Below are 19,293 nucleotides of genomic sequence, written 5' to 3'. Positions count from 1 at the left end.
CTTTAGTCGCCCTTGGTGGACTAAGAATCCTGGCAGTCTCTCCCAATGATTCTGAACTTAGTTCATAAGCCTTCCCACGACAGCGTTCCAGGACAGCAAGCACTCTGAACTGACAGGAAAGATGAAACCTATTTGTTATCTCTGAATTTAGACATATCTTAACCAAAAGAATGTTTTCTTTCTTGTTTGATGTCAAGAAAAAGGAGGAAGGAACAAACCAAAACACTTTAAGATGTTTGAAAGTTTGAAAGTACAAAAGGAAAAGAAAATTACTTAAAACCTTTTAGTTTCTAAGAACTTTGATGGATAAATACTTTTTTTCTTTGATATTAATTAACAGCCCTTTTCAATTTTGCTAAAGCCAAAACAGGCCTGGTATACAGGTAATCTTCAAAACACCAATATATAGCTGAGACTCCAGATAATATTTTTTGGAGATTGGCTAATAAACAAATTAAACGCACCATTAAGGGAATGCTAGCAATCCCAAAATTATGAACAGGTTTCATTCTACAAATACATCTGTCATATGACAGTTTAGAACTGGAAATGAGTTTCAGTAAAATTGTCACAGAGTTGTAATGCAATTAATGGAACAAATGCACCACTCCAAGTGTCCAAAAAGTGCCACTTGTTCAAAATACTAGCAATATGGGCAAAAAACAAACAAACAACAACAAAAAAAACCCTGAACTGTTAGCCCAGGTGAGAGGTGTATAGTTAGCAAATCTGAGGTGAGCTGTGAAGATGTTACCATACTCCAGTGGCAGAGCATAACACCACAAAACGGTATTGCGTGAATAATGAGAACTTCACAGCTTACATTTGGTTTTCCTTACCAACAACAAAATCCCAACATGCCACAGACATTCAGTTTACCAAGAAGTAGGGGTGGATTTCCCCTCTAATACTTAAAATGTAAATTTATTACAGATAATTTACAGCTCAAAAGACAAAATACACTGATTTAACATTAGGGTCACACTTACATACAGACTTTTAAAAAAATCTATGTTTTCAGTGATACTTACATAAATATAACGATGAACTGCTTTCTACTACAGTCATTATCAATGATGAAGAAAAAGATGTGTATTCCAACACTGATGAGTCTTTTAACTCTTTCCTAGTGCTTACTCTGTGCTAACAATTAGTGAAATAACTGCTTTAACTGTGTTTGTGCAGGACACTAGAATGAATTCTAACACATTGTTCTCTTACATACTTTATTCCAGTTTGTACCAAACTATTTGTCTACATATCCTGGGCTACTGCCTTAGTGGGGAATTCATTTTAACTCATTATTTTGCTCCTTGCTTTTATAAACAATATCGGCAAATTTGCTTTGTCTGCATGTGCTATATAAAAAATCCATTAAAAGCATACACTATAAATTGCTTTTTGATTATCTAATGCAGAAAAATACAGTACCAATATTTCCTTCTGTAATACCATATGAATGGTAAAATTTCAATGCTGCCAGCTATGCATAAGTGTTCATTTGTGTAAAACAGTATAGATTTTTTAGTTATGTGAACTTATACTTTAATAGTTTTCTTTACAGTGTTTGAATATTACCACATATCTCAAACTTAGGAGGTTCTAAGGGATCCAAGAATATAGAAAATCTATCGTATTTACTTGAACAACAACAAAAAATCATTCTTCTAAAAAGGCTCACCCTGGCTGGGTGGGTCAGTTGGCTGGAGCATCATCCTGTGCACCAAAATGCTGCAAGTTCAATCCCTGGTCAGGGCACATACCTAGGTTGTGGTTTCCACCCCAAGTGGGGCATGTAAAGGGAGGCAACTGATCAGTGTTGGTTTCTGCCCCCCACCCCCCGCCCTCTCATCAATAAGCATATCCTCAGGTGAGGGTTAAAATATAAAAATAAAAAAGCTCTTACAAACACTTTGAAATTATACAGTGAAAAGTGCTCAAAAATGTAGGGCTCAGCCCTGATCAGGGTAGCTCAGCTGGTTGGAGCATCGTCCTGTAATCTAGCTAGGGGTTACAGGTTTGATCCCTGGTCAGGGCGCAAACGAGAGGCAACAGATCCATATTTCTCTTTCAAATGGATGTTTCTCTCCCTCTCCCCTTTTTCAAAAATAAATTTAAAAAATATCTTTAAAAGATACTCTTTAAAAAAATCCTATTCAGCTCACATGTTGGCGAATGTAGAAAACAAAAAAAGGAACTAATTTTTGTTTTTAGTTCTTTAAAAACAGCACTCTCACATAGAGCAGAGCAACAGAGAGCAATGATAGCTACTGCCTTTTTCTGAAAGAAAAAACATCAGCAAAAGTTGAAGTTTACCTACAAGTAACACGCAAGGAAGGTAAGCATTTCCTTGAAGCCCACCTATGTTCTATTCCAAGATGGAAAATCTGTAAACCTATTAGAACAATGCTGGTGCGTTATATATTTCCCTGATCTAAAAAAATTATAATTAAAAAAAAAAAAAGGATTTTATTTATTTTTTTAGAGAGAGGGGAAGAAAAGGAGAAAGCCGGGGAGAAAAACACTGATCGGTTGCTTCTTGCATGCCCCCAACTGGGGACCACGGCCTGCACCCCAGGCATGTGCCCTGACTCGGAATCAAACTGGCAACCTTTCTGTTTGTGAGAGGATGCCCAACCAACAGAGCCACAAGTCTAGGGCTTGATCTAGAAATTTTTAAAAATCTCATTAAACCAACAACAAATATGCTGGAAAGACCTTAATGGAGATAATTCTATCTTTGGTTCTGATTTCAGTCCTATTCAGTTCTTTCCTTTAATGAAAACAAAGATTCCTATTAACAAATTAAAATAACTGTCCAGGTCAGTTTACACAGCACTACATTCAACCAAGAACTGATAGATAAATTATCTGACAGAGCTAAGTGTGACTTCCAGATGTGCGAGAAAGTCTGAGGCACCTGAATTCTGGCATCTCCAGGTTCTTTAGATGACTTGACCAGTAAAATAGAGTAGGTAAAACTGAGATCATCCCAGAACATCCAGAGCACAGTTGCTAGATTCACAAGAGTTAGGGCCACTTTGGGATAGGAACAGAAAATCTTGACATTACTGAAAGTCACATTAAAAACAACAACAAAAAACCCTATATACTAATATTCACTACCTCGCTCCAGAGCAGTAGGAAACAAATAGTGGAAAGGGCAGGAAGGCAGGTTCAAACCAAGTTCTTACTTTTTAAAAAATGTATATATGATCCTGGACAATGTAAATTAACTTCTGGAAATGACAGCAACATCTACCTCACAGAACTGTGGGATTCATAAGATGATGTAATCCTAACTGCAAAGTACAGTAAGTGTATTAGAAAGAACTATAAAATAAACACAACCTTGAATTCCAATTCCATATAATAAAAGATACAAAAGGGGATGGGAAAAGAGAAATAAAGAGAAAAACAATCTCTAAGAGTCAAACAAATTCAGACAACAGGCATTTCCAGTTAGCAACCGAATCCTGAGTTTCTTGAGTGTTGGGCCTCTTAGTCACCTAACAGGAAGTTCCACTCTAAACTGTAAAACCAAAGTAGTTCTACTAGTTAGAATAGACACTGTGTTTAGCATCACTTCAATGACATTACTCCCCTCTCCTAAAATTTTCAGAGATGAAGAAAATAAAGTACAGGGGAAAAACAACAGGTTGTCTAGCATCAAATATCCCAAGTAAATAAGTAAAACTCAGATGAGAAAGGGTTAAGAGACAGTTTGTATCTATCACTCTTTAAATTACATCAGCCTTCTAGATTGGTGGTAATAGGAAATGAATGTATCAGAGCCAATTCTAAACTGTCCATTCTTCCTGATAGACTCTGGGGGTTGACTACTTAACCCTTTTGTGTTACTACTTAAACCAGATTATCTCTGAAATTGAAATGAGATTTGTACATTTCGGCAGATTATTTCAGGCAAGCTTTCAACCCATAATGAACTCTTCCTCTCCTCTCCCTTCCCTTTAACACAACCCCACCCCCATTACAGATGTCTTTATTCATTAAAAAAAGTCATTGAGCTGAGACCTGGAATTTCAGCAGTGAGCTACACAAAGTCCATTCCTTTTTAATGGAGCTTTATAATCTTGAAAGACAAACACTGAACAAATAATTACAAACTTATTTTTAAAAAATGATTATGATGCAAGCCAAAATGGCAAAATGCAATAAATGTATATTATGGGGGTATAAGGATTGCTAACTAATTAAAGTGTAAAAAGAAAGATTATTAACATATATTGGCATTTAGAGGAATAACAATGAAAGTAGAAGTTTATCAGGCCAAGAAATTTAAAAAATAGTTCAAGCAGAAGAAACAGAACCTGTGAAAGTGCTGAGCAGGAAGAAGCTTATCAATTCTAGGGGCTAAGAAAAAGCCAAAGACTCACAAAAGATCCTAGAGGAAGGAGAGGCCTTATCATTTAAGGTCTCAGATCACAGTATGTTCAACTGTATTCTGGGAGCAAGTGAATGGTATTATGGAATTTTTAAGCAGGAGAGTGACATGATCTTATTAGTTATGATAAAAACACATTGGGGGTAATTAAAAATGTTAATAGACTCCAACCAGAAAATTACTGTGATATCCAGGTAAGAGAATGTGGTGACCAGTGGGTGGTGAGACCAATTTAACAAGTACAGTAGTCCCTCTCTATATCGCGGTTTACTTATTGTGGGATTTTTAAAAATATTATATTTAATTATTTATTGCAGATTTCTCGCTATATTGCGGGATTTTGCGGTACTATATACGTATGTTGTTAAAAGTTATGTAGGTTTAAGAGTGTAGAATATGTTTAAGAACACAGTGTTTATAAAAGTGTGGAAAAGGTTAATAAGGAAGTGGGAAAGGTTAGTAAGGGACTGGGAAGAGTTTATAAAGCCTTCAAATGTATATAAATACTAAAATAAATGTAAGATTCCTACTTCACGGATTTTCACCTATTGCAGGGGGGTCTAGAACATAATACCCACAATAAGTGAGGGGAACTGTATTTAAGCACCTATTATTTACCAGGGATTATATTAAGTGCTGGGGATAAAATACTAACAAACAAGAACTGTGGCTGAACACTCAGTGCAGTGTGAGCATAAATCACCCACCATGAGATACGCATGTGTTGAAAAAGTCTTCATAAAAATTCACTGAAGCTGAATGCAGTCCCTCACAACAATGCCAGCTGGTACAGTGATACAGATGGGTTCCTAGAACACTCACACAGTGAAGGAAGCCTGTACTACAAGGGGCCCACCCTCCAGAAGATAATTCTGTTTTTTTTTTAGGGTCCTCCCATGTACTTAAGTGCTTCTTCTGCTTAAATTTCAAACCATTAAGAAAACATCTAACTGAAGCCTGAAAGACCCAGAAGGCCTTAGATGGAGAAAAGCATAGCATGACAAAAAAAGATGAAAAGTAGCTTACAGTTATGGCTGGGTGTAGGACTGGACATAAAATCTGAGCATGAAGATATAGAACAAAAACTGGCCTAGTTACTGTGTCTTTTTTAGATAATAGGACTCTGTTATGTTTCAAGAATAAAGCAAAATGACCAAGTTAATACTGAAAGGCTCTCAGTTACTAAAAGAACTGCTACTCTAGAGTGGCTCCTCCAGAGTGAACCAACCAATTTTCTGTCTACTTTTCTGCCTAGAGAATTCATCTTTTTAAATTCCATTTTAAAACCTTTAAAAAAAAATCACACTGAGTTTAGAATATTCAAGTTCTGTATGTAAGACTAATTCCTCCCTTAACTTTATTGATTTGGATATTTTGAGTACATTGGCTAATTCCCGCATGGTATAAAGTTGACTGTTCTCAATTAATGTCTCCTTTTGATCGCTATCAACTTAAACTGGTCTACCCGACAGTGGAGCAACATCCAACGTCCAACGAGAAATCACCAAAATGAAACTTTGCAAATCACTTTTGACACGCTCTATCAGTTACAGTACATTCTCCATACACTGCACAAATCATTTTTTGTTTCAATTGTGTTTTTACCTTTCTTGGAGTGATAAAGCATAATGTGCCAAAAATGTTGCATATTTTCTTCTATCTTCAATAGCTACACAAAAATTCACCAATTTTTATGTTTTTTAAATGTGTGCTGATATGACAGCTGCCACAATACAATCTAACAAAATTATTTCAAATGAAGTTAAAGACAACTAAGCACTACTAGAGCCATCTTATGGAAAAAAACAAATGAGCTTTTGGCCAACGCTATATTTGATACAGCTCACTCACCTACGCAAGTGGCTGACAAGGATCACATCTTACAACTGAAAGCTCAGAAACATCACAACTTAGACTGAAAGAAAAACAATCCTCTCTTCACCATTCTCCAACTTCCTAGCCCTGGGCTCCTTAAAGGAGAACGAAAGAGTGAAAAGTACAATGTACAGTATTGACAAGGAGGAGAAAGGGGGAGTGAGGATGCCAGCTCATCTTATTCTATGAGAACTTGTTTTTGGCTAGCTCTAGAACAATCAAAGAAATCTTTGTAATCAATCCAATAGATTAAGTGTATATTAATAGAACTCCTATAGAGAAACATTTAAAAATAAACTTTAAAAATAAAATTAGTGCTCACTTCAGCAGCACATATACTAAAACTGGAATGATACAGAGATTTGCATGGCCCCTGTGCAAGGATGACATGCAAATTCATGATGCGTGCCTTTTTTTTTTTTAAATGAAAAGAAAATATAGCTTATTGTAAAGAGTATGGTGTTTGGAGTCAGTGAACACTAAACTCCCAATTGTGGCCCTGCCACTTAGTTACTACTATAATTAGCCAGCTATTGAATGATCAAAGAACAAAATTTCTTATCAATGCTCAACCTTCAGGAATAATGTTCCAACTTTAGTGTGTATAAGAAATACCAGATTGATTTCCAGTCAGGGCACATGACTAGGTTGCGCGTCAGGTCCCCAGTTGGGAGCGCAAGTGAGAGGCAACCAACCACACAGTAATGTTTCTCTCCCTCTCGTTCTCCTTTCTCCTCTCTCTAAAAATAAATAAACAAACAAATTATTTCTTAAAAAAAGAAAGAAAGAAAGAAAGAAAGAAAAACCAGAGAGTTGAAGTGAGTCCTGGGGACCTGCATGAATAAATAAGAAGCCTCTTAGATTAGTTCTTACACAGGAAGACAGACCATACTTTCAGAAATATTACTCAGAGCTACTGAGCTTTAGAAACAAAGATACATCGTCAAGAAAATGAAGTCTCATCAAAATCAGTTAGTTAGTTAATCAGTTCATAAAAATAAGAACTTCTGGTCCAGGCAAGATGGTGCAGACTCCTTCCTCCCAGCTCATATCAGCGTAACACAACTATAGATCCCAAAAATATTGGAAGAGGCAACCAAATAAAAATACTGAAAGGTAGAAAGAGGAAGGTGAACTGGCTAGGGACCTCAGGATTAGAACAACATAGTGACTTGGCATCTTTAAAAAATGCCATTCAATAGAAAGTAACCCAGGCCTGGCGTTTCCTGACTTTCAACCTAGCAACATAAAGCAGGCCAGACAGGCTCATCACTCCCTTGAGAGTGGAACAAGAGTACCACCCACAATATCAAGCAAGCCCTGAAGCAACGCAAAGGAGATGGATCAAGGGGTTAACAATTAAGAAGAGGCCAAGGGAAACATTCTTAACCTGTTTCTCTCTTTCCTTTTCATAAAAAACGTTCATTATATCTATTCTCTCTCCTCCCACTATCTCTAAAACCCAAGTTATATCTATTTTCCTCATGGCTCATTCCCCTTAATCACTGCTTTCACTGACATGCCAGGCTAGCTAATTGACCACAGACCTTTTACTTGTATTCCCAAGGCAGACATCATCACTTTCTTCAGGTCTCTCCCTCAGATCACTTCAATGAGGCCTTCCCTTGACTACCCTATCTTAAAAATGCAAGCCTTCCCTTTTCCCTGAACACACACATGCTCTCATTCTTTCTCTCCCTCCCTCTCCGGACCCTCCTCTCTCCTCTTCCTCCTAGATTTATGATTAGAAGTTACACGTAAAAATATTTTAATATTTATCTATCTTACTTATTGTATGTTTCTCTCACGGGAACCCTCTCTTAAGAGAGCAGCACAGATTCCTGTCATGTTCATTATTACATTTCTGGTGTCTTGAACAATGCCTGGCATGTGGTGAGTGCTAAAATATTTGTTGAATGAGAGGGAGGAAACAGGAAGGAAAAGAGGGAAAGAGGATAGAAGTCATAACTATGACCCTAACTTTTTCTGGCAATAGATAAAAACCAAAGTAATCCTTCAGTGAAACTAGCCCCTTTCTCATTTGTTGCCAACTGATATCATAAACCACTCTGGTCTCTCTTGCCCAAGTGGGATACATAAAATTATACTCCACAGTCCTAGTTCAAACCCATATTGACCAGAGAAAATAAAGCTGTATTACAAAGTGAAAACTGCCAGTAAGGTATTTCATCTACAGTCACTAACCACACACAATGTGATTAGATGCTTACTGAGAGCACTATGACACAAAATTCTCACATCTCGATTTCCAGTTTTTTTAAAAAACTGATTTTAGAGAGAAAGAGGAAGTGGAGAGGGGAAGAGAGAGAGAGAGAGAAACACTGATATGTTGTTCTACTTATTTATGCATTTATTAGTTGATTCTTTTATGTACCCTAAGCAGGGATTGAAGCCATAACCTTGGTATATCGAGACAACACTTAACCAACTGAGCAATCTAGCCAGGGCTTCATTCCCACACTTTCAAACCATTTACTAATGGTTAGAATCTTAAATTATATGATATACAGAAAATATTCTATTTCAAAGTATTGGCAACTTTTGAATATTCCTTCATAGGAACTTGAAAGCAGTTTTGTCAGGTTCTTCTTTACCAAACAGTATGTAAATCCGCTCCCCACCTTACCTCACCTCTTAAAAAAAAAAAACCTTAAGAAATAATTTTTAATGACCTAGTCAGCCCAGAGATCAAACTAGCTTACAGTAAATACTTACTGAAGGCACAACTGTCCTAACAATTGGGAAACACCAGTAAGCAGTGATACGCAGCATTACAACGTTAAGCACAATGCCTAGCATCACAACTGCTCAGTAAACAGTAGCTGCCACTGCTCTTCCTAACTTCTGACTACCATACCTGGCTGAACAACTCAGCTACAACAAGGTACTCCATGCTCTTCCACCTAATGACAAACATTTGTTTTGGTAAACATGTATTCCTTAAACACACTTGAGAAACAGGAATCTGAAACCAATTATCCTTCATCCTGAATCGAGTTAAAGCATGCTCAGCAAGGTATGTAGAGACAGGCCGTACTGGAATGTTTACTGAGCAGAGGCCAGTGATGCTGCTGACAAACCACACACAGGAAAAGTCCACACAACAAAATGTCGATAGAACTGAGAATGAGAAACCCTGTTTTATATGAGTGGTTGATTAGTATAAAAATCTTACATTTCCCAAGTCACCCCTTCCTTTTGGTACCCCATGGCCCGAACATTTTCACAGGCTTTTTGGCTAAGAAGCCACTAAAGTCTTAGGGTTCTTTTATAATGAGGTGAATAACAACAGAAAAGATCTGGCTGTGATCCAATATTAGAAAGGAAGGCGGAAGGAAGGAAGGAAGGAAGGAAGGAAGGAAGGAAGGAAGGAAGGAAGGAAGGAAGGAAAACATTAGAAAATATTAGGGTATGTAACATGTAGAATATGTGGTAAAGGTAACTTTTCAGTTGGCATATGCACACCAGTAGGTCTTCAGATTGACCTGCAAGTACAAGGAGTCATGTAAGCTGTGTATTTTACTGTAGATCATGCTTAAAACAGACCTTAAAGCCACTGTTCAGTTCTCTCATCTACAAAATTAGTGAGTTGGACTAAAAAACCTACAAGGTTCTTTACAAGATGTGATGAACTGCCCTGGCCAGGTAGTTCAGTTGCTTAGAGCATACACAGTCTCAATAGTCCAAGGTTACAGGTTCAATCTCCAGTCAGGGCACATAGAAGAATCAAGCAATAAATGCACAAATCAATGTAACAAAAAATCAATGTCTATCTCTCTCAAATCAACAAATAAAAATTATAAAGATATAATGAACCTATAATAATCAGCATGAAGTATACATTCTGTGTGCACAGCTGTAATTTATGCTGCGTTGGGAGAACTAGATACTTACACGATTAAATTCATTCCAAAAGCCTCAATAAAATTCTTCCCCTTAGTTCTATTAGACACATATAGACTAGGATCTTGATGTCGAGTCTCAATCTAAATCACCCTCCTAAAATATGCCAAAAACTTTTAGAACCAAAAGCAACGTTAGTGATTTTCTTCTAAGCATCTCAATTTTTAAGTGATGAAAATGGCACCAAAATGGAACCCCAAAAGAGTAAATGACTCTCAAGAGTTTAAGTCATAGGTCAATTCAGTCAGTCAAGACTCTTAAAGCAAACATTAGACAAAGATCTCAGAAGAGTCTGGCATGCAGACATCAGCTAAAAGTTACATTCGAATTTAAAAAATTACTTTGGCTTCTTTAACTAACTGTCACAGGTAACTGTGACTCAAATGTCTTTTAAAAATTTAGCTATTTTACTAATTCAGATATAAGACTGGTTCATCAATACTACCATGTTTGACATTTTTCTAATATATAAAATTAAGCCTAATGATATCTTCTTAGAAATAAGCAGGAACCATATAAATAAGAAAACATACACGGATCATCCAATGGCAACATCTAGACTGAACTAATAAAGAGTTCCACCACTAAAGGAAATCAAGGCCCCAATCTATTTACATGGCCCTCGAAGTTTCTCCACTTGCAGAAGTGGTCATTAGAATTCTTCCAGCTCTAAAATTCTACCTCTCTTTGCTCCTAAGTGTCACATTATAAACAGGAGACCATACATTTCACTCACAGTTTAAGACATATTCCTGCAAACAAGGTGCCTACTAATTAATAAAGAACTAAAACAACTGGTGTGTCAAAGTCGGCTGTCTCTCTGGTTAGCTTTTATGAAGTTACTTATCTTTAAGCCAAGACATTCCTCAACTACAAGCTATGTATTTATCAATTTCTTTACTGCTTCAGAGCCCTGAACTCCGAATTAACTTACAAACAGACCCTAGGCAACTCAACGTTTAAAACTAGACCATCTACCTGAATCAGACTGGCTACGTACTGAAACAATCTTACTCTTTCTTAAATATTCTAAAGAGGGAAGATGGATAAGTTTTTCCTAACTTGCTAAACTTTTACTAGAAAAACATCCCATTGTTCTTAAGCAACTACTATCAAGTTCCCCCCTAGGAGTTCTACATTTTGATAATACTTTAGTTATGACCACATGTCAACATTTTATTACATCTTGTAAAAGCAAGGGAAAAGGTCTCTAATATACTAATCAATGGTAATTCTTGATTGAAATGTTTTTTAAAGGAAAAGGGAATGACAAATCATTTTTAAATTCGGTAATGAAAGCAATGCCTGATTAAGTCATTAGACTCTGACAGTCAAATGAATGAATAAGGTAACTAACTTCCAAAATACAAGTCTTAATCCCATTAAAGTTCATTATTTCAGCATTTAACAGTAATGTTAAATTCTTCACAGGTTATAAATTACATCACAAAGATTCTGACCAGATAATCATGTTTAGAACAATTTTTATTTTACAGTCTCTCCTTTTGATTTAGACACCCTCTGAAGACTTGTCGAGGTAAAGGTCTCTCTTATAATACTTAGCTACTATTTTTAATAAGGCAAGCAGAATTAAATAACAAAAGATCAAAACATTTTTCATTCTCCCCTACTGCAGAAGAAGGAATAGTATAAAGCTACAGAAAACCGCAAGTTATATATCAAACCCTCCTCTCCAAATGCCACCAATTATACATACAGCTCCTGAAAGTTAATCAGAAATCCTAGGAAAAAAAATAAACAATCTAGAGATAAAGAGGATTTTAAGGTATATTACATGATGGCATATATAGCTTTTCAGATAGCTCTGATGTGATTTCAAACTAAATTAGACAAAAACTTCATTATGACATTACAAAAGAGAAAGTCTGTTTGAAGGACACACCCACTCCTGCCAAAAAGGTTAGTTTAAACTATCCAAGCAGCTCTAGGGAAGCCAACAGATACAAATTTTGTGAAAGAGCAGAAATGTTAAGACAATTACAAAACAGGTACGCACAGCTTTTAATTTTTCCCCAGAGATTGCTAGGGTCATCACAGAAGGTGACAACAAAATGCTTAAGCTGCTCACACACACCAGGCAAATGCCACAGAACTGCTAGAGTGTGTGCTAACCCCTAAGATCGTTAAGTTAAACCAAGGTTATGGAGTAGAGAGGGAGTCTTCAGGTTTGAAAAATACAATAGAAAGTTTGGTTCAGTTCACATTTCTGATCAGTTTTAGAACTCATATGACTAATTATAGAATCAAAATAAAAAAGAATCCCAGGAATGAAGCCTCTTATAGATAAGGCAATTATCTGCCAAGACTTATAGCAGAGTGAGAACTAAACCCAACTTCCAACCGAGAAGACTTTCTACTACACAAAAATTAAATATTCAGTAATTTAGACTTTGTTAGAAATAGCCAGGTTACAAATATTCATCAAAGGAAACAATGATAAAGTTGAATAACCTATTAAACTATTAAGATCTTTTCTATTAAAATGCAAAATAATCTCTATTAATAGCCCTCCAACAACTTCTCTAATAGAGCTCAAAATTTTTTTCTAACAGGAAGTAAAAGTTCCATCATTTCTCTCTTTTACAGCTTGATACTAGGGAATTATTTCATACATAGAACAAAAATAGGCCTAATAGAGCCTACGAGTGTTTGAAAAATAATTTTTTTTTAGTGGTAAAGTAATCTCGGTAACGTTTCAAAATTTTTAAAGCATAAACTGGTATATCCAACTTTGAAAAAAGTTGTGTTATGGTGGTTTTAAAAGATGGCTGCCAGCCGTGACCAGTGTGGCTTAGTTGGTTGGGCGTTGTTGTCCCACAAGGTGAGGTGTCGTTGGTTCGGTCCCCAGTCGGGGAGGGCCCGTGTGAGGGGCAACCCATCCATGTTTCTCTTCCTTACCCTCTCTCTAAAAATAAAATCTTTTTTAAAATAACAATAAAAGATGGCTGCAAATTGTCTTCCCATTGAGAGGTGGTGTTCTGTCTCTTTCCCTTGAATCTGAGAGGACTTTGACCACTTTAGTTAATAAAATATGGTGGAAGTGATCCTCGGTGACTTCCCTGATCAGTTTATAAATGAACAGGCAGCTTCCAGCCTCGCTTTGCTAAATACAGAGTCTGACAGCCCTGAGGCTGTCATGCTGAAGAGGCCAAATAAGTGCAGGCACATTTTGCCAAGGGTACCCAGCTGAGCAAAGTCTTCTGGGCAGCCCCAACAATGTGCCACACAGGTGAGGGAAGAAGTCATCTGGGAAGTGACCCTCTAGTCCAATGTTTTGGCCCTATCCTTTGCATCTTCCCAAGCTGAAGCCCTAGACAACCTGAAACAGAGGTAAGCCATTCCAACTATGTCCTGAAATCTAACCCACAGAATCCTTGAGAAAAATAAAATAAATCTTGTCTTATGCCGTTCAGTTAACATGGCTTGTTAGGCAACAATACATAGTAGAAAGTCATTATGTCAATACAATAAAATTGATGTTTGCATACTTTACCACCCAGCAATTGCAATCACGGATATACACCCCAAAAACCCTTTAGCACGTACATAACAGGAGGCATGTTCAAGAATGTTCAGAGCCCTGGCCGGTGTGGCTCAGTTGGTTGGAGCACTGTTCCACAGACCAAAGGGTCATGGATTTGATTCCCCGTCAGGGCACATACTTAGGTTGTGGGTTTCATCGCTAGTCAGGGTATATGTGGGAGGCAACCAATCAATATATAATTCATTCATTCATTCTCTCCCCGCCCCCAAGCTTTGCCCCCCTAACCTTGTTTTGTTTCCCAATGCACTTACTACTTGACACATATTTATTGCCTCTGTTCCTCCAGCAGTTCAAGTTCCAAGAGAGCAGGAATTCCTATTTATGCTATTTACTAATGTATCCTCACAAAGTTAAGTCTTTTCATATGTGGGAAGCATTCGATAAATGTATGTTAAATGAATGAATACTGGTGATGATAGAGGTGAGGAGGGAGTTTTCCATACACAGTGGTTCTTAAGACAGCAACCATGTGCATGCTTAGGAAGTCAGCCAAATAGCTTTCTTGAGGGTTATTAGTTTATAGATTCAATCTAATTTCAATTAAAATCCAAGGAGGATTTTTTGAGGGAACTTGACAAAAACTAATGAATCTGACTACACAAATTTAAAACTTCTATAATTCAAAAAACATACAAATTAGAAGGCAAATAAAAAGCTAGGTAAAAACAATTTCCACTTACAAATCAATTCAAAAAGACACATAAGCAAATGACTGTATTTATATAAATAATATAAATGGCCAAGAAATACAAAGCAAGGGTGAAAATAAACTACATTAATAAATCAAAGCAATAAAAAAATTTACAGGATGACTTTTTGCCTATCAAAGTGACGAAGTTTTAAAATTTCATCTAGTATCTGCTAGGTTTCTGGGAAACATTGCTGACAGAACAGCAGTTGCATTCTGGAGAACAATATAACAAGGTTTATCCTCAAAAACCTTAAAACTGTCCTTATCACATAACCAAAAACAAAAAACAAAATTCCACATCTAGAAATTTAACCCAAGATAATAATCTGTGATAGGAAGCAAGCTTTAATCCCAACAATGTTTTTTAAACCCCTACATTAAGAGATTACAAACTTAGGTCACATTCCTAAAGTTGTTAATTGAATTTTCTTTGGCCTCCACAAGGGTACCAACATTTTCAATTTGTTGCCAGCACTAAGATCTGCCAATGCCGGGCAAGTCTCTCAAAGACTATTAGCAGCTGATCGCTTGAGATGTGTGGCACATGACCTGCAGTTCGAAATTATCCCCATCCTCCAAAAGCTTTTATTCACTTATATTATACGCCTGATCTCCTGCAGGGCTTTCTGAACATTTATTTTTGGGCCTCACCTCCAGAGTTTCAGATTCAGTAGGTCCGAAGAAGGGTTTTAGAATTTACATTTCTAACAAGATTTTAGGAAATGCTAGTCCAGAGACCACATGAGAACTTAAGACCAGCGATTTTCAACTGGTGTGCCCGAATAATTTGTAAAACATATAATACCCAACTAGTCAGGGACACCGACCTCTTTTCCCTTACAATGTCAAATTAAAAAATGACAACAGCTAACATAGCAATAGCCATCTGGTATGAATGAATCAAAATTGTGCTAATATTTTTTCAGATTGACCAAAAAAAAAAAAAAAAAACTTTTTGGTGTGCTGCAGAATTTCAGTAGCTTCTATGTGCCAGGAGGTGAAAACGATTGAAAACTGCTGCCTTAGACTGATGAAGCTTCCTTACAATAATGGGGTACTTGAATCAGTGTTGGGAATTCCATTAACAATGGGGGGGCTGGTAGAAAAGCAGACTGATAAACAACCACTAGACACTGCAGATGTCATAGTGCTGCCTCCCCCTAATTATCAGAGATAGAAAAAACCACTGCCCTAAATTTAGTAATAATCCCAGATCAAATTTAGTCCCATTTTTTTATTCTACATTTTTCCTAGTAGGTTTTATCTACTCTCAGTTTTAATCACCTCTTCTGCATGTCATGTATAAAATTAAGAGATTACAAATAAAGACTGCTGTAACAGATACCTTACACCTCTGATATTTTGTGGTCAACAAATGTGTATTACCAACCCTAATATTTTTCTACTGACAAATTTGATTTCTTTCTCCAGCAAGAAACTACATATAAAAGCTAACATATGTTGAATGCATCCTTTGTTCTGGACACTGCTACACAGTTTATAAAATTTTCATCACTTTATCATTGTAACAACCCGATGAGACAGTGACTACTATCCCCATATTGCAGACGGACAAATTGGAAGCACCAAAGGGTTTGGTCATTTGCCCAGTGAGCAAAAGAAGTGTCTGTATTTTGAACCCAGGCAATCTGGCTCCAGGGTCCTCAGTTTTAACCACTGCATTACCCTGAGCAAAAAGGAAAAAGGACTCGTGGACATGGACAACACTCTGGTGACTGCTGGAGGGAGGGGGACATAAGGAGACTAAATGTAATGAAATATATATATATAAAGATTAAATTTTAAAAAAACGACTGTCTTTCTGCTGGTAGTCTTTCCCCAGCGAAGACTGCTGTGTTCCTCCCTCACTGCCCGTGGGTCAAAAGCCAGCTTAGTTACCAGAAGATTCGATTCAAGGTCTTTACCTACCTTTTTGACCCATTTCTCTCACTGTTTCCACATATAGAGAACTCTATACTTAAAATACACCCACACACACACAGAACTTTCCTTATTTCTGAGGAAGGAGAGGAAGTGATGGAAAGGAAAAACCAAGGAGAAACAATGTTCAACCTAAAAAAGTTGTCATTTCTAAACGTAAGACTATAAGCTCTGAAACTACAACATTCAAACATCAAATCTCTCATGGAGCCATTAAGTTTAAAAAGAATCTTAAAGTATATCTTAAACAATGTTACATGTCAATTATATTTCAATAAAGCTGGGAGAGGGGATGAGGAATACTTAGTTAAGGCTTGACAAAATCTGAACACGAAAGCAAGTTTCACTCTAGGGTCAGGAGTGGGCTGCAACAAGCTTTAGATACTCTCTACAAACCTCCTTGTTAGAAATTAAAGAACTCCAAGTTGTTTAGTAGCAGAATCTTTTAGCCTGAATAAAAGCAGCACAATTTTCTTAAGTATATTTAGATAAGCCACACAGTTCCACAGAACTTAAAAGTCTACCACTATGATTTTGAGGAGTTACATCTCACTAGTCTGATACCAATAGTTATCTTTAAAGGTAATGTAACAGGTGTCTATCTCATACAGATAAAATGTGAGAGAAGGAAGAAAGAGCAGAGCTGAAACTGAACTAGATTTGAATCTTTGCTCTGATGCTTACCTTTGATCCTGGGCAAGCCTCCAACCTCCCCTAGCCTCAGTTTCTTCATCTACAAGAAACTACTCAACCTCAAAGAGTTGTTATGGTGATTTAATGAGATGATGTGTTTAATGCCCCTAGCACAAAAATACAGGCAACTATAGAAACATTAACATTCTCCTCTCTTTCTTATCCTATCATCTAATGTGTAAGTGTAAACTGGGTAATGGGATTACCAGTAATTTATTGTTTTGCTTCCTGTGTTTAAAAAAATTATTTTATGATAAAATATTTTGTAAATAAATTTTTTAAAAATTGTATTAGAGAAAGACAAAGCCGAAGTGATCTACTGTTTTAACATTTTTCCTGCCTCCACAACATGAAAGCACATAATTAACTCTCATAAATTAAATCTCTCATCACAAAAAGCAACTTTCAATTAGAGACAAGCTATATATTCTCAATATTGCCACTGGTTTCTACTCCAAAACACTGTCCTGTCCCCAAAGCTGAAAATCACTTATCTAAAAGCAACACATTTTATATTAAAAACCTTGAATTCTTGGAAGTGTTATTTCTCAACTGTAGAAGGAAGCACAGGCATTCCACTGTAACAGCACAACACGGTGTGACTTTGCATGAGGTAGGCAAAATAAAAATACTTATTAGTCCCTGCCCTTAAGATATAGCTTTTCAAAACAAATGATATTAATTCATCCTTAAATCAACCTCCACACAGAAAGAATACAGCCGGAAAGTTAAAAACCTCCTAGCTATAAGTCTTTGGAAGGGATCATAAAGACAAAGCCCAGAAGAGATCCTAGGAATGTGCAATGACCTCAGCAAAGCAAAAGGAAGGAGCAGACAACCAACTGCACACAAGAACAGAAAAGGTCAGTGAAATGTTTTTATGCCAGTTAGCACATATGGTTCTATTTCTTACACATGTCGCTTACTAGTATTAAAAACTACTTACTCAGCTACAATATATTGGCCATGTCCAAAACAAAAAATTATGGCAAGAATGCTTTGAAGAGAGACAGTATCTATTGTGCTTGAGAAGGATTTAGAAGTTACTGAGCAACTAAACGGAATGGAAAGAGGCCTACTCAGAGCATCTAACTCACATGAAAATGTCAGAAATTTGGGAGTTGCGGGGAGGAGACAATTTGATATGCTAATGCAAAGAAGAAAAAAGGCCTTGCCCTGACCACTGTGGCTCCAACTGGTTGGGCGTCTTCTCAAAGCAAAAGGTTGCTGGTTCAATTCCTGGTCAGTGTACATGACTGAGTTTTAGGATAGGTCCCTAACTCCAGGGTGAGGAGCATAGAAGAGGCAAATGATCAACGTTTCTCTTTTTCTTTCTCCCTCATTTCCCCTCTCTCTAAAAATAAGTAAAATCTAAAAAGAGAGAGAAAAAAAAAAACAGGCCTCGACAAGGAACTGAAGACCAAATCAGAGAAAACATAACATATATTGGCACTACTGCTTTTTAAAAATAAACTATTTATAGTTTTAGGTTTTACAGAAAAATTGAGCAGAAAGTACAATTCCCACATAACCACACACCCCCAGTTTCCACTACAATTAACACAATTGATGAGCCAATTGATACATCATCATTAACTAAAGTCCAGTTTAATTTGGGTTCACTCTTTGTTTTCTGTTTTCACAATTGCACGTTAACACAACTCTACCATCACCACTATTACATTTTCAATATGTAATACCAAATTCAAAGGGAGTGATGTTCCAAAATCTTTTAATATAAACTGGACTTTCTCTCCCCTGTTCTTCACCTACTTTTCCCATACTCTCCTATCTCAGTAAAAAACGCCATCTTCCTTTATTGGCTGAGACCAAATAATTCTTTCACAACCTACACATCTAGCCCATCAGCAAATCCTACCTATTTTGCTTTCAAAACATCCAGAATCACACAGTGCTTCTCACAAATTCCACCACCACCAGCCTGACCCAAGCTACCATCCCTCCCTCACTAGGATATTACAACAGCTCCCAGTCTATCTTGTTTTCCTGCTTCTGTCCATAGCAGTCAGTGTTTCATTCAAACTAGGTCAGATCATGTCACTCCTCTTCTCAAAGGTGACACAAGTTTTTCACTTCAGAGTGAAAGCTACAATCCTTATAATAATCTACTAGCTTCTATATGACCTACTATATCTCCACCTACTCCAGCCTCCCTTTACCCCTGAGACTACCTCCTAC

General features: G+C 36.8%; 1 protein-coding gene and 1 non-coding gene across 2 annotated transcripts in view; one reads left to right on the top strand and one right to left on the bottom strand.

Annotated features, from left to right (window-relative positions):
* The window catches only part of KANSL1 (KAT8 regulatory NSL complex subunit 1), a 137,565-nt gene that overhangs the window by 61,118 nt on the left and 57,154 nt on the right, over positions 1-19,293 (bottom strand). The window lies entirely within an intron of this gene.
* Positions 6,595-6,698, top strand: LOC149998826 (U6 spliceosomal RNA). The gene has a single exon (XR_016507382.1). It is a non-coding gene; the product is annotated as a U6 spliceosomal RNA (small nuclear RNA).

The sequence above is a fragment of the Furipterus horrens genome, unplaced genomic scaffold (assembly GCF_987537825.1).
Source record: "Furipterus horrens unplaced genomic scaffold, mFurHor1.1.pri manual_scaffold_11, whole genome shotgun sequence".
In the NCBI taxonomy this organism is placed as follows: Eukaryota; Metazoa; Chordata; class Mammalia; order Chiroptera; family Furipteridae; genus Furipterus; species Furipterus horrens.
This window is presented reverse-complemented; position numbering and strand designations above follow the sequence as displayed.